General features: G+C 36.7%; 1 protein-coding gene across 1 annotated transcript in view; it reads right to left on the bottom strand.

Annotated features, from left to right (window-relative positions):
- LOC145254833 (neuronal cell adhesion molecule-like) overlaps positions 1–12500 on the bottom strand; it is an 898760-nt gene that overhangs the window by 733582 nt on the left and 152678 nt on the right. The gene's annotated exons all lie outside the window — the stretch shown is intronic.

Raw genomic sequence — 12500 nt, forward strand, 5'->3', positions numbered from 1 at the left:
CAAAAGAGAAAAATCCATGATGGGGGTGGTTCAAATCCGGTGAGCGTGGACAGTACTCGATACTTCCTCTTGGTTCTAACTATCTATTTCACAGGTGACTATCAAGATATACTCTTACATCATGATGATAGTGGGGATGTGCTCCGTCCTGCTGGAAGTGCCATTCTTTATTTCTAAACATCTCTTGGGAACGTGGCATAGCGTATTCATGTAGCAAGTTGAGATAATTTAAAGAGTGTATACATTTTGTTGGGACACCCTGTATATATCAATGTCTGTGTGATATCTGTGCGTGTCTATAGAAAGAAACGTTAGAGTATCTGCATTCTAATAGTGTATTCTCGTATAAAAAATACTAGGAAGACAATAGAAGTGGTCCTGAATTTTTAAGTTCTACTCCTAACATAAGGGAACTATAAACTTCTTTTAAGACATTAATATATATCATTTTTATGGAATTTATATGAACTGTATAAATTTTCAGAGGAAGCTAATGGAAGTTACTACGAATGGCTAAAAATGCAGTTAAGAGATTCGAAGTTCCTATCTGTCGCGGTTACCACTTGACGAAGGCCAGAGGAATAGTTGGCCGAAACGTTGTGAATAAACAAAAAACCAATAAAAGATAAAAAACAACAACTAATAAAGATGAGAATAATAGTCCGAAATAAAAATAAAATAACTTAATATATACTGCTCATCTCAAAAATGAATTCCAATCAAGGAATAATATATATACTAATGGAAGTTGTCTCAAATTACAGGTCACCACTTACGAATGACAGATGGCCCCGTTTTCGGGGGCGGACGTAGGTTACCCCTCTGAATAGTGTTGCCGTCTGAAAATTTGTGGCCTCCACCGAGAGGATGATACAAGGAGATTGGACAATTAGAATTAATTTCTTTTACAACAAAGATGAATGACCTGGGATTTAATTGGAATTTTGAAAAAAATCGATAAGATTTCTAATTACATCATACAGGCAACAACTTGGTCGGTTAATCTATGAAACAAAAGCATACTATTTTGGTGACGACGTGACTTCTCCAGAAGTGATTTAAGCAAACAAGCACCTGACAAAATAGATCGAATGGTAACGTTCGTATTTGGTCAGTAAAGGGAAACGATTTCGACGATGACGCGGAGGTCGGTTAGTGTCCGTGTCGAAGGCGCAATGTGAGTCCGATCGGAGCTCTGAAACTCCGGCCGCAGATGTGACACCTGATGGCAGGAAATCCGGGTAGTGGCGCCCGTAGTCGCGCTATTTTTGCTTCCTCCCTCGGGCAGTCCGTCGATTTCGACGATGACAGCTCCAGCAACAGCATGACCATCATACTCCAATCGCCTGAGTGCAGAAATCACGCTGCGTATGTATTAATACTGTCTAATAAAACTACACTAAAATTATTAAAAACCGCAGCAAAGCTATTGTTATTCTATCAACCCGTATAGAATAGAAAGAGGCAAGTATAAAAATGCTGCTGTGAAGAAAGAGAAAAAAGACAGACAGACAGACAGACAGACAGACACTACAGTTGTGAAACTACAAGCGTCCGTTTTTCCAATCGTCGACCTTAACGCCGTTTCACGTGATTTTCTATTTGTTTTTATTTCTACTTTTTCTCGCGCTAATTCTCGGATGCTTTTCGAACTCAATATTTAAGAGGTAGAGGAAAATCTTTATTTTTATTTTATTTAAGAAATCGCTATAGACAAGGCATGAAGCCACTTGTTGCAAGGAGCTATACATATAAAATACTACTTCAAGATCAAAAACTAGCCAACGATAAGTGTTAAATGGATAGATTCTGGGTGTGACGGCAGCAATTCTCCCCCTATGTCAGAAACATCGCTCACGGAATATGAGGACTAAAGAACAAAACTTGATTTGAACACTTAAATATCTATGTACCTCATCTAGAAATCAAGGGTAAACCCTAAGAATGTGCCGCTTGATTTCTGAGAACATACATTGAAGTAAAACAAGACAAAAGCTAAATAAAAATATACGAATATGCATGCAGTATTACAAAAATATATGTTTGACAACCAAGTCACACAAACATTTTTCGCCTTTTAAAAGTTTATCAGGCTAACATTTTACTTTCTTATGAACTAATAATATTTACAGGGTGGAATGATAAACTTGGCGCCATAGAAAAGACGACATAATTCCATTTCCCTTCGATGAAAACCGGTTTTCCTTTTTGGTTGCAGACCATCTACTAGTTGGCCAGTTGTGTAAAAATCCGAAAAGCGATAGTAGCCTTCTATCATGTCTGAAAGTGACACAATGTTCACTGAGCAAGATCGGAGATGCGCCGCTATACAACATGCTCTCTACTAATCCAAGTTATGACAATAGGGCCATTGCCAATACCCTCAAAATGTATCGCTGGATGGCTACGGAGTACAGCGACGTACCCAGGGTTATAAAAACAAAGTTTCCAGCTATGGTTATAGTTTTTGGTGTGATTTCAAGTGAGGGTCACATCTTCAAAGTCGGTTCGAAAGTCAACACCAAAGTGTACTTGGATGTGCTGAAGAGTGCGGTGATTCTCTAGTGCAATCAGGTGGCCGTTGGCAGACCCTGGGTATGACAGCAGAACTCGGTGCCAGCCCACAAGTTCAAAGAGACCCAGGCTTAGCTTCAGAAGGAATGCTACGACTTTGTACCCCCTCTTCCTCCGACCGGAACCCGCTGGACTACTTCGTTCGTACGTCGAGAACGTCATGAATATGACCTCCCAAAGCCAGCCGGATCTCTGCCATTTGCCGAGCCAGCCTGATCTCTGCCATCTGCCGAGCTCCCACTGGCACTTGTGGAAAAGGCATACTTCCAGTTCCAGACCCGTTTCGAGGTGGTGATTGAGGCTGAATGCAGCTACATTGAATAGATGTCAGCTCTACTACATAATCAAGTTTCCTGAATTGATTTTCCCAAGAAAAGTTTTAAAATAAAGCTGTAGTGTTGTTTTGCTTTAGGGCAACAACTTTATCGTTCCACCCTGTATCATTCAATGCTCGTTTTACTGGGCTTCCATAGACTTATGCCATTTCTCCATTCTTCACTTCCATTAGGCAATAAACGTTTTCAGGTTTTCACTAAGACTTTAGTTTCAGTGGATTACTTTTTCATTACTCAATGGCATTTCTAAAGTTAAGTTTATTTTGGTTATACGATTTGTGGCCTTTAAATATTGCTATGTCGAGTTTCTCACTAAAACATAATCTACACTGATCGTCTAAAATTATACACAACCAAGCTTATTTTAAGATTATATACTTGAATATTTGATAGAGTCAACTATCGTTAAGTTTCTCTACATTTATAAGCAATGGTCTATCTATCTATCTATCTATCTATCTATCTATCTATCTATCTATCTATCTATCCTTTTCTCATGAAACAGCAACAACTAGAAGATGAGAATATTACTCCACAAATAAATAAATAAACATATAAATTATTCATCTTAAAAGGATTCCAAATAAAGCAAGTGAAGCCAGCATGGTCTCCCGTGAGTGCACAGTGAACGAGGCATAAAAAATGTTCAGCATTTGCCCAACCCCCATTTAATCCCCAAAGTTTCCAGAGGACGTCAAATCCTAGTGAAAATGAACAAACGGTGCAGTTTTAGGCCTTAACATATGTAAATTTGAGTTCTGCATCATGCAAAAAAACAAACAAAAAAAGACTAATCTACACCGATCGTCTAAAATTATACACAACCAAGATTATTTTAAGATTATCTACTTGAATACTTGATAAAGTCAACTATCGTTAAGTTTCTCTACATTTTTAGGCAATGATCTATCTATCTACGATCTATCTATCTATCTATCTATCTATCTATCTATCTATCTATCTATCTATCTATCTAGAAGGTGAGAATAATGTCCACAAATAAACTAATAAATAAATAAATTACTCATCTTAAAAAAATCCCAAACTAAAAATAAAATAATAAACCATTTGCTACGGACCCGATGATGGAAGATCAGATGAGAACAAAAAACTTAGATATATAAGACCAACAAATTCAACCTTGATCGCATCTTGGGGCCCATGAGCATTGTCTGAAGATAACGGTTTTAATCCTACCAAAAGCCATGGCAAAAACACGGCGAGACAACTATGGAAGGCAGTAATCACTGAAGATACGCTTAAGAGACTCAGTATTTCTATCCCATCGCAGTTTACCACCCGACAAAGACCAGAGAAATAATTGGCCAAAATGGTGACATTACACTTGAACTTCTGCATGTCAGTACAATTGGAAAAGTAGAATCCCAGAAGGGAGTTCCAAAGTCTAGCAGTTCTGGGGAAGAAACTACTGATATCTGCTGTTGAACGGGCTTGCTTAAATCCATATTGATTGTCGGTCAGGAGTTTAGCAGCTGCAAGGTGATTGACTAGAGCTTGATTAATTTAGGACTCAAATATTTTGGCGAAAAACGGGAGAAGGCTAATAGGGTGATAATTTAATGGGTCAGTTCTTTCGCCAGAATTCTTGAAAACTGGTACCACAGAAGCGGTTTTCCAGCAGTCAGGAAAGCAACTGGACTAAAATAAACTGAACTAAAATAATAATAATAATAATAATTTTTGCCGCCCAAATTCCAGTAAAGACCAATGGTCACAGTCAACGAGAAATCAGTGGTAAGTGGTTGTTACGATAACACAAACTTATCTGCAATGGTCATCAAAAGAGGTAGAGAGTACTGGAAATCTGCGGAGACTTGCTGTCATTCAGATTCCAGAGAACACCACAAGTTGTTTACAAAGAGAAATCTTTGATGATGGTCTGTATGACTATTCCTAGTGAGTAAATTATAAAACCGACAGCAGTGCTTGAAAACGAAAATCACAAAATCCTATGGGACATTGATATACAAACGGATGAACCCACCCAAGTAAAAAGACTGGATGTCATAATAGTTAACAGAAGGAAAAGTCCTGCCAGATGGTAGATTTTGCCGTCCCAGCAGACAATAGAGTGAAGATCAAGGAGACAGAGAAGCAGAACAAATACACAGAACTGGCCAGGGTGCTCGAAGGGACATGGAAAATAAAGAAAGTTAGGATAACATTAATAATAGTAGGAGCACTAGGAACAATATCAAAAACACTTAAAAAAAAAAGAATAGGCGAGATTGGAAACAAAGGGGCAGCTGAGAAGATACAATAGATAACAGTAATGAAAACGGCTGGAATATTAAGAAAAACCCTTGAGTACGGAGACTAGTACACATGATTTGTGGGCTCTGACTGGTCATACAAAAACTACTATAGAGGTAAAACACAAAGAAACATCACATGAGATAATGAAAACTGAAACTGTATGATTGCGTAAGTTAACCCTCTGCGTCATCGCCCCCTCCGTTTTTTTTCTTCGTCACCATAAACTGGTGCAGCACAAAAAAAAATAAATAAAAAAATAAGGAGAGTCAAGGAGGATGGAAAGACTGAGAAGAGAAGAGAAGGAGTAGTGTGACGAGAATTGGGACCATGAGCAGGCTTATTGCCACCCATATCCTAGTGAAAACAAATGGTCGCTAGCAATGAGAAATCAATGGTAGAAGGCTATTGCGAAAATGCAAATTAATTTGCAAAAGTTGTTGAAAAAGGTTGCGAGTACTGGAAATCTGGAAACACTTGTTGTCACTCAGACTCCAGATAATACCACAAACTGTCCCCAAAAAGAATTCTTAGGTGATGTGTGTAAGCTCCCAGTGAGTAATAATAATAAACTCGGATGCCGCATAATTATTCTCTTCTGTATTACTGTTTCACTATTCACTGGTGTTCAAAAGTTCTCAGAATTAGTAAGGAACGTGAGAGACGGTTTCTTCTGATTAGCTGTTGGCTACCATAGCAACTTTTTCGTGATTCATAAATCATAGCAGGAATATCGCTCACATGCCTTATTTGGGTTATATAGAGAGAGTTAACAAAAGTGATGTTCTTTGCCGTGTTAAGGCTGATAATATTTCGCTTAGGACGTCGCCTGTTAATTCTGTTTCTCTCTTTTTCCCTTCTTTCTGTTTATTGGCTTAATTACGTCTTTTATTTGATTTTTTTATTTAGTCAATTTAAGAAGTTGGTAATAATTTTTTATGGATTGTTAACAATGCGTATGATATTGAACACAAAAAAGAAAATATTTCAAAGCAAAGCCGGGAAAAATCATGGATTACGTAAAATAAAATGCGAGCATAAAAAGTGATATGGTTAAAATTAAGCTTAGAAAAGTAAAAAGACTAGTTGTTAAAACTAGAAAAGAAAAAGACAAGATATGCTAGTAAAAAATATAATAAACTAGCATTTCAGCCGGGCATTGCTCGGGTTTTTGGAGATGTATGTTGAGCAAAGAAAAAAAAAGAAAAAAAGTGGTAGTAGGAAGGTACGCTCGAACCCTTACCGCGAAGGAGGAAAAGAATGGGGGGAAAAAGTGACGTCGTTGCTGTTACGACCACCGCTAAACCAAAAGTGACGTAGGTTTAAATTAAGGCTAGAAAATCGAAAAGAAGGTATGACTTTCAAAAATATCGGCGAAAAAAACGACCCCTCCCTGTAGAAATGTGCCTACTTGAAGGTGAAGAAATTAGTGTTTTTAGCCAATTTTTCGGTATTTGCCGTCTGAAGGGCCGAGCTTTAAAACGATACTGATCTTGTGAAAATCCGTCGTCTCTGTCGAAAGTTTTAGGCAGACATGCAAACATACATACATACACTGGAAGAATACATAATGTAATTAAATCCTTCTTAAGAGAAAAATCCAAGTTGTCAAATTTTCGACCCACACCGATTAAAAAGCTTGCCCTATCTCTGAATACCCTTTATGTAAAATTTTAAATGTTTAGACCAGTAATTTGGTAGAGACCGTAGTGTTCAATTTTTTTAAAGACTTTGACCCCTATTATGACCCCTTAACAGCTATTGTTTTGGGCCCAAATCAAGTTATAAGGTTAGATCCATGTACAAGGAACCTATATCTAAAATTTCAATTGTTTAGACCCAAAATTGTCGGAGGAGTTTGGCAGAGTTCTCAAAGGTCAAATCGTTGAACTTTGACTCCTTAACAGCCATATTCTAGCCGAAAACCGATTACAAAGATTTTTCCAAATCTCAGTACCCTGTATATCAAATTTCGAGCCTGTAGACTTAAAATTGGCAGAGTTATTGTGTATGAAAATGTACACATACAGACTCACAGACATACACTTCCACTTTCATAGGTATATGGGTTTATAACTTAAAATATTGCAGCATTAAGAATTTACATATAATGTTAAATTGAATTTTTTTAAAATCCTTAATGCGGCAATATTTTAAATTATAAATTTATTATACTTTTTACTGGACTATCGTGGGTTTTTCTTTTCAAGTTTAACAACTAGTACTTTTCCTTTTTAGTTTAATGTTAACCATATTACTTTTCATGCTCGCATTTTTTAAAACGTACTTTTATATTGTTTATCTTTCTCATATTTTTCCTACTTTCCGTTTCTATTTTCTCTTGCTCTTTTAACGTCCTTTTAAAAAGCCACGTCTTGCCTAGTACTTACTTAAATGGTTGACCATTTAAGAAGACAAAATGCTGTAAATATAAGACATTGTTGATGTTCGTAAAAACACAACAATCCTAATGTATAACACGTATACGTATTATTTATTGCGACGCGTGTGTAGAGGGAGTTAGAATCGCAGTGGTTCGGAATGCGCAGCTACGTATCTATGTGGGCTCCTTTGGAGAAGAAGAAGAAGAAGAAGAAGAAGAAGAAAAAAGGAATGATTTTTCACGTGTGCGCAGGAAGGAGAAATATTCTAGATGTCTGAAGATTTTATTTATTTGGCTGAAAAGTTTTGTGTCGGCTTCCGATAATCAATGGTTGGTCATGCGCATCCGAGACAAAGAAGAAAGGATGAACAAAAAAGAAAATGATGCTTCATACAGAAAATTGCTGATTTCAGAACAAAAAAGATGGAGGCTGTTTTTTTTTTATTCCAAAGAACAGCCATTCTTTTTTTAGGCCATAAACAACAATTTCTTATCAGATTTTGCTGTCAGTTTCCTTTAGACTTGTCATTGGTTTGAATTGTATTTCATTTAGGAGACAAACTCTTCTGATTTAAGATACAACATTAAAAAAAACAAACGAAATGTAAATTATTATTTTGGAAAATTAATAATTAATATTGGTATTATGCATATACATGTGCAGTAACTGAATCGAGATTGGCTTGAATAGCTACCCCCTTTCTTTATCTGCTCCGTTGGGATACACTTTCCTTTCGACTTCCGAAAAAAAAACACACAGGAACGTGTTAACTCAATATTCTTCAACCTATGAAAATCGTTTTAAACTTTAACAAATCCAAGTAAAATTAATCAACCTTATAAAACGGTGACATGGTTAAGGAAATCAGTTCTTCAGATGGTGCATGCAAAGAACCCGAGAACGTATGTCTACAATCACGCCCATGCATTTACCTGAGGGAAGCGGGTGAAAAAAAAACCCATTTTAAAACTCTTCATTTTGTGCACAGATTCTTACAATCTAGCGGAAGTCACATGCACTAATAGAGCAAAAGTAGACACACATACACAGTACATACTGCCTATCACTCACGCATATTAACACACACACACACACACACACACAAAATATCAAGAGAGACATATATAGCCCAACCTCTCGGATCTGATATTCACTGAACGTTTTTGTATGACAATTACGAATTGTGTAAACTTTTCTAAATTAACATTTCCTCATTAACAATGATTTTTTTTTATAAACTTTGTCATATGTCTTAGATAAGTTTCCAGACATTTTTTGTGCAGGCATTGCAAATTATCACAGACACTTAAACATTCACTATGTTATTACTATACATCTTATGAAATGACCTCCCAATAAACAGCTACAGCTGAAATTGGAATACACCCTAGTAAAGCCTGATTGTCACATTGAATTTTAAAAAATGTAATTTGGACGTAAGGACACTTTAGAAAAAACGATATTCAATAAAATTCTATTTTAAATTGGATAAAATTCTACAAAAACGTATACATTGCTTCAAACTGCTTTTGAACTATTTTCCATGAACCAAGCATCAGCTTTTGAGTAGCATAAGAGGTTAAAAAAAGGCAGGAAGTCTGTGAGAGAGGACCACGAACGTCAGAACACTAGAGTTGATTGGCCAAATAAAGAATTTCATGGATAACGACCGTCGTATGTCTATAGAGAAAATAAGTGCACAGTTTGATGTCAGAGTACTCAGAGAAGATAAAAAAGAAAGACGTTGTCATGACAGCAGGGAAGACCAGACAGAGCAAATCCATCTAGAAGCTTATGATGATGCTTATGATGAAGATTATGATGATGCTTATGATGAAGCTTATGATGAAGCTTATGATGAAACTTATGATGATGCTTATGATGATGCTTATGATGAAGCTTATGATGATGCTTATGATGAAGCTTATGATGATGCTTATGATGATGCTTATGATGAAGCTTATGATGAAGCTTATGATGATGCTTATGATGAAGCTTATGATGATGCTTATGATGATGCTTATGATGAAGATGCCTTTTTTGACAGCATGAGCATGATGTACATGTTAAGATTTTAAGGAAGTTCAGGAAGAGATTCCATCAGAAGAGGCCAGCACTCTTACAAATCGGGCCGGTGGCATTTCCACCAGGAAAATGCAGCAGTCCATAACTCCATCCTTGTCACAGACTATTTGACCATCAAAACAGTTCCTCACCCTCCCTATAGTCCAGACCTTGCACCCTGTGACTTTCGTTTTTTTTTGTTTTTTTTTACACAGTGATCACCACTTATCAAGGCCCGGAAGCCACTCAGGGATAAGGGTTATTGCAAGTACAGTACGTTAGTGTGGAGATTTGATGAAGTGTTTACTTAAGGGGGCGGTTGATTAGGAATTTGTTAACATTGGACTTGAAGACATCCAAGTTGTAGTCCGGTGGGAAGCAGGCAGACGGAACAGAGTTCCACAGGCGTGCAGTTCTAAGAAAGAAGCTTTGTTCATGGAATCCGCATTTTGATTTAGGCACAGATATAGAGTGGGGGAAATTTTCCACAGTGGATTCAGCTAGACGGGTGTTTTTCGTGAAAGATTGGCGAGGGGGGACCAGAGATTGGAGTTCAGACGAGCACCTGCCATGGAAATAACGATAAAACAAGGATAGGCTCGCAACGTCTCTTCTGAGGGAGAGAGGTTGTAGGGTAGAGAAAAGGGCATTCCCCACTAAGCCACAAAGTCTATTTTGTACTCTGTCAAGGCAGGATAGGCTGTGTTTAGCAGCTCCTGCCCAGATATGGCAACAGTATTCCATCCTTATTCCATAAGCTCAAGGAAAACCTTAGAGGCTATCGTTAGGAGACAATTGAGGAGATGAAAGAGGATGTTACTAGGGGCATTGACACGCTCACACAAGAGGATTTCTATGGGACTTTACAGAAGTTGTTGGAACAGTACAACAAGTGCAGTGGAGTCGGAGAAGATTACTTCAAAGCGGACTAGATTTTCATGTGTGTACTATAAAATTATGAAAAAAAAAAGTCTGGAACCTTATTGAAGGCATCTTTACATGTTTTGTTATTTAATTATGTTTTCTCTTGATTTTTCGTTTACAAAACTCTGCTCATGCTAAGTTAGCACGTGCTAACCGGTGACCCTAATTTTCTTCAATGTTTCATTTATTTTCATTTGAATACGCACGACCTGTTTAATATGTTTAATTTTTTTCTTTCGCTATAATGTACTAGGTTCCTTCAATAAGTTTCCTATTGGCACTTTTATTGATATTACACATATGAAACTCTAGTCCCCTTCGAAATAATCTCCTCTGGAACTGTGTTGATGCCCATCTTGGTCAAATAGTCTGTAATCTCGTTAGCACTCTTGGGACAAACTTCGCACAAATCTTCTGCATCCTCAGTTTCACACAGTGTATGTACAGTTCCCACACTGGCATCAAACTGCATTTATTGTCTCATGGCGGTTCTTATCCATGAAATTCTTTATTTGGCCAATCAACTCTGGTGTTTTAACTTCCTTACTCCTACCACACCTCTCATCATCCCTCATGGACTCCCTGCTTCCTTTGAATCTCTTATGCCACTCAAAAACTGATGCTTGGTTTATGCAAGATGGTCCAAAAGCAGTCTGAAGCATTCTATACGTTTCTGTAGCATTTTTCCCAAGTTTAAAAGAGAATCCTATTGAAATTCACCAGCTGTGACAATCAGGCTTTAGTAGGGTGTATTCCAATTCCTTCTGTAGCTATTTCTGAACTGGAAATCATAAAAATTGGTCAGTCATCTCATAATAATGATCGGCAATACTTTATAGACGATTACCAATGGCAATCTAAAGAAATTTTTGTATAACTTCTGAGAAATTACGAAATAATTTGAATATTTACTGAGCTCGTTTTAGTACAGGGATTAGCTATATGTAAAATACGGTGTTAGAATTAAGACTAACGCTGCAAAAATACCACGCATTGTTTGATGAGTATAAAAAAATAAAAACAAAAGTGAAAGGAGTTGTGTTTGAAGGCTATGACAATGCAGTCTTTTAGGGAAACATCTTGGACACGAGTCAATGAAGTAAAAGATTAATGGCAGTATTAAAGGAATTTCAATAATTTTCAATTATAATACATTTATTTACAAACATAATGTGTCGCACAAAATGGTAGATGTTGTGAATTTCCCAAATTTTCGAGGCAAATCTCTTTATCAAAGGAGAAAAAGAAGTGTGTACAACTATTCGGTGGGACTTACATTCTTACATTGGATCGGAACTTTTGACTTCCGGCCAGACAAGTTCTATTAAATCTAGGCAGTGGAAGGTAGGAGTTAAGCGTGTCAAACTTACTAAACGTTCTAATAAAATCCTTACTCTCCTCCCCATTTTATTTATTAAATTATATGATTTACAACATTACATATGTACACTCATGAGCAAAAAAAAAAAAAAAAAAAAAAAAATGGGCCAAGAATGAAAGAAAGACAAAATCGATTTTTCAATATTTTTCCATGAATTTTTGTTAATTTTAACTGAAAATTTCTATTTTGTAGATCATTATTATTATAGCATATAATAATAAGTGAAAATATTAATCCTAAAAATGGTAAGTCGGCATCTTGGCGATGATATAAAAATCGAATTGCAAGATTAAGGCAGTCCCAAATGACTTACAAGCAGATTTGGGATGTTTTAAGAAAAGAAAATGTGAACACATCTTTTTCTGTAGTGAAACGAATTGGTCAAAAGTTTGAAGTCGAACGCTTGGTAAAAGGAAAATCTGGATTTCGTCGCCCTAGAGCATCCACTCTGAAGGGCGACCACAGGATTAAATCAACTGTTTTGGAGGAATGAAAGAAAACTTATGTTGAGCATAGCAAATAATTAAAAACAGGGGCTGGAAATACTCTTTCTTGATATACAAT

The sequence above is a fragment of the Euprymna scolopes genome, chromosome 30 (genome assembly GCF_053919585.1).
Source record: "Euprymna scolopes isolate OS-2025 chromosome 30, ASM5391958v1, whole genome shotgun sequence".
NCBI classification, from domain to species: Eukaryota; Metazoa; Mollusca; class Cephalopoda; order Sepiida; family Sepiolidae; genus Euprymna; species Euprymna scolopes.